Source organism: Rana temporaria, chromosome 2, assembly GCF_905171775.1.
Source record: "Rana temporaria chromosome 2, aRanTem1.1, whole genome shotgun sequence".
Lineage (NCBI taxonomy): Eukaryota > Metazoa > Chordata > Amphibia > Anura > Ranidae > Rana > Rana temporaria.
This window is the reverse complement of record NC_053490.1, coordinates 139512660-139517485: the sequence shown is the minus strand read 5'-3', so window position 1 is coordinate 139517485 and position 4826 is coordinate 139512660.

The following is a 4826-nucleotide window of genomic DNA, read 5'->3' as shown; positions in this document are numbered from 1 at the left end:
CCTAGCGTGCGTCATACGCCGTCCCCACGTCGGGTGGGCGGGGCGTAGACGTAGCGTCGGTTTTTGTCGTGGGCGGGGTTCTTTTTGTAGCGTTCACATGGAGAGGGCGGAGCCACGGTCACCTGATACGATTCAGTGTTTCCTCTACCGTAGAAAACATTGGCATCAGCCCTTATCAATGGGTGCCTATTGTGTCTGCACGTATTGGATCTAAGCCACACGATTTATAAAATACAATTGGCTGCATAATCTTTGGTTCACACGACTGCAACCTGAAAGTCGTGCGACTTACTTTGTGACTGCGAGGCGACTTGACTTTGATGCGACTTTCAGGAATGCCTGGGTAATCTTCCTGTAATGTCCGATCCAAATCATGTCAATATAGTTGAGGATCCCATTTGTTGACTGTCCACAGGACAACTATTAGTCCTGCACTCGACAAATCTGGCCTTTAGAGCCGGTTCACACAGGGGCGACTCAGCCACCTGACAAGTCGCGTCCCGTTCTGTTCAATGGAACCGTTCTAATAGGAGCGTCTCACGTCGCTCCGACTTAGAAAAAGGTTCTTGTACGACTTTGGGGGCGACTTGCATTGACTTCAATACAGAAGTCATTTTGCAAGTCGTCTTGAGATCACCTTGCCGAGTCGACCCCAAAGTCGTGCCGCCTCTGTTTGAACCGGGTCTTATGGAAGAGTGCCAAGAAGAAAGCCATAAGAACTCCTGTTTGCAGTTAGCAAGAAGCCATGTGGGGGACACAGGAAACAGGTGGAAGAAGGTGCTCTGGTCAGATGAGACCAAAGATGAACTTTTTGCCTGAAAAGCAAAACGCTATGTGGGTGGCAGAAAACTTAAGCCCCATACACAGTATTAGATGTTTGTCTTCAGATTTACCAAGACCATATAATATGAGGTCAAACCTTAAGGCCACATACACACTATTAGATTTTCTGCAGACTTTTGTCTTTAGATTTACCAAAATCATGTAGTGCAAGGGCCTGCCTGATTGCATATACATTGAAACTCTTAAAGGGGTTGTAAAGGAATTTTTTTTTCCCTGAATAGCTTCCTTTACCTTAGTGCAGTTCTCCTTCACTTACCTCATCCTTCCATTTTGCTTTTAAATGTCCTTATTTCTTCTGAGAAATCCTCACTTCCTGTTCTTCTGTCTGTAACTCCACACAGTAATGCAAGGCTTTCTCCCTGGTGTGGAGTGTCGTGCTCGCCCCCTCCCCTGGAATACAGGAGAGTCAGGACGCTCTCTACGTTGCAGATAGAGAAAGGAGCTGTGTGATAGTGGGCGTCCTGACTCTCCTGTAGTCCAGGGGAGGGGGCGAGCATGACACGCCACACCAGAGAGAAAGCCTTGCATTACTGTGTGGAGTTACAAATAGTAGAACAGGAAGTGAAGATTTCTCAGAAGAAATAAGGACATTTAAAAGCAAAATGGAAGGATGAGGTAAGTGAAGGAGGACTGCACTAAGGTAAAGGAAGCTATTTAGGAAAAAAACAAAATTACCTTTACAACCCCTTTAAGGTTTGACCTCATATTATATGGTTTTGGTAAATCTGAAGACAAAACTCTGCAAAAAATCTAATAATGTGTATGGAGTCTAAAGGCTCGTACACACGATAGGTTAAACTGATGAAAACGGTCTGAAGGACCATTATCATTAGTCCAAACCGATCGTGTGTAGGCCCCATAGGTTATTTAACCATAGGTTAAAAAAAGACAACTTGCTTTAAAATTTAACCTATGGATGGTAACCGATAGGTCAAAACCGATCGTTAGTATGCAAAACCATCGGTTAAAAACCTGCGCATGCTCAGAATCAAGTCGACGTATGCTTGGAAGCATTGAACTTCGTTTTTTTCAGCACGTCGTTGTGTTTTACGTCACCGCGTTCTGACACAAAACCCTTTTTTAACCTATGGTGTGTACGCACAACGGACCATCAGTCAGATTCATAGGTTAACCAAGGACAACTGTCCTTCAGACCATTTTCATCGGATGGACTGATCGTGTGTACAAGGCTTAACACTGCACATCACCCTGAACACACCATTCCCACTTTGAAACATCGTGGTAGCAGCATCATGTTGTGAGGTGCTTTTTTTCAGTAGGGACAGGGAAGTTGGTCAGTGTTGATGGGAAGATGGATGGAACCAAATACAAGACAATCTAAGAAGAAAACCTGTTATGCCGCATACACACGATCGGACATTCCGACATCAAAAGAGTGGATTTTTTTTTGCCGACGGATTGTTCTCTCAAACTTGTCTTGCATACACACGGTCACACAAATGTCGTCAGAAATTCCCAACGTCAAGAACACGGTCCCGTAAAACACTACGACGATTCGAGAAAAATGAAGTTTAACCGAGCATGGATCAAATTAATTTCCGAGCATGCATAGGATTTTTGTGCGTCGGAATTGGCTACAGACGATCGTTCTTGTCGGAAAAATTGAGAACCAGCTCTCAAACATTTGTTGTCGGAAATTCCGACAGCAAATGTCCAATGGAGCATTCCGACAGGAATTTCACATTGAACATTTGTTGTCGGAAATTCCAACCGTGTGTACGCTGCATTAGAGTCTGCAAAAGACTTGAGGTTGGGGTGGAGGTTTACCTTCCAGCAGGACAATGACCCTAAACATACAGCCAGAGCTACAATGGAATGGATTAGTCCAAAGCATATTCACGTGTTTGAATGGCCCAGTCAAAGTCCAGACCTAAATCCAATTGCGAATCTGTGGCAAGACTTGAAATTGCTGTTTACAGAAGTTCTCCATCCAATCTGACAGAGCTTGAGCTATTTTGCCAAGAAGAATGGGCAAAAATGTCACTCTCTAGATGTGCAAAGCTGGTAGAGACATCCCCAAAAAGACTTGCAGCTGTAATTGCAGAGAAAGGTGGTTCTACAAAGTATTGACTTTTCAGATATTTATTTGTAAAAAAAAATGTAAAAACATTTATGATTTTCCTTCCACTTCACAATTATGTTCCACATTGTGTTGGTCTAGCACATAAAATACATTACGTTTTTGTTGTAACATAAAAAAAAAGATGTGGAAAATTTCAAGGGGTATGAATACTTTTTCAAGGCACTGTATGTATCCCTGAGACTCCAGCTTGTGGCACAGCAATCAAAACATATTTTATAGGTACAAGGATGCCAGGTTTTGGTTTAACCATGTCCCTTAAGCCCCGCTAATTCTTGGGCACAATCACTTGTTGCTGCGGCTCGCATAGTGGTCTCCATGAAATTTGGGAGGTGTGCAACTGTACAATTATGTTTTTTACAACTTTTTCTGTCCTAAACAGGCTAAAAACCTTTAAAGCAGATGCTTTATAAACTGTCTTACAGATATCATATCCTCCAGGACCACTATATACATATCGGTCCAGTAGATATTTCTTATCTACTGGATTTTTCCTGATAAGGGGGGTCTTTTAAGGCCTAAGTTTACCTAAAACAAAAAATGTAAATCAGTTCAAGGGACCTTACTTACATTAAGTGAGACCAACATGTGTCCCTTGTGCTGCTGTGTCCTTTTTTCACTGAAATCTTTGTCCTCCACCATAATTTTCTGGTGCAGCGGTTAATAAAACTCAAGCACTCATCAAGAGTGCCCAACTATGCCTGTCCTTTCCACCCAGCTGGCATACATAACCAATATTATTTTTTTTGAATTGTAGTGGTTGGCAGATTAAAAAAGGCCTTCAGGCTGGGTTCACACTATCGCCGTATGCAGCTCGCTCCCAGCAGGGGTCTGGTGCGTCCTGGTTCACCGTTTCAAGTCCGATTTTAGCCCCAATCTTTGGCTGAATTCAGACCTAAAAGGACCCAAAAGACGCACAAGGCTCCTGTGCAAATTTGCACCAGAGCCGCAGCGGAGATATGTGAAACGGCTTCTTAAAGAGCTGGTCAAAATCTCCTATTGCAAAGCGGGGAACTTGCATCGAATTCGCAATGGTGTGAACCCAGCCTCAGCGAAATTGCTACCCTTTAAAATAGGGTTGTCCAGATACCACTTTTTTAGGACCAAGTACAAGTACCGATACTTTTTATCAAGTACTTACCGATTACCGATACTTTTTTTAAATCTCAGAGAGAGAAGACAGCGGCTTCTCTTCATTCATTAACTGAAACATTGTAAACACAGTTTACGATGTTTCAGTTATGTGAATGGACAGAGTCAGTGATCACGGAGAACGGAGGGGGACACGGCAGCAGCACGGAGATGGGGGGGACACGGCGGCAGTAGCATGGAGATGGGGGGACACGGCGGCAGCAGCACGGAGATGGGGGAGACACGCCGGCAGCAGCACGGAGATGGGGGGACGCGGCGGCAGCAGCACGGCGATGGGGGGACGGCGGCGGAAGCAGGGAGATGGGGGGACGCGGCGGCAGTGGAGATGGGGGACACGGCGGCAGCGGAGATCGGGAGACACAGCAGCAGTGGAGATGGGGGACAAGGCAGCAGCGGAGATGGGGGGACACGGCAGCAGCGGAGATGGGGGGACACGGCAGCAGCACAGAGGGGGGACACGGAGGGGTACAGCAGCAGAATGGAGGAGGATAGAGGACAGTCAGCGGTGATCGGTGCTTGTAACTCCCCAACTGCACTGATCACCGCTGACTGTCCAGGTATCGGGTGAAGCATGGGAGCTTTTGCCCAAGTACAAGTACTCGGGCAAATGCTCGGTATCGGTCCCGATACCGATACTAGTATCGGTATCGGGACAACCCTACTTTAAAAGATCATCTTTGGTGTTCTTCATTCCTCCTTAAAGTGGTTGTAAAGTTTCTTTTTTTTTTTA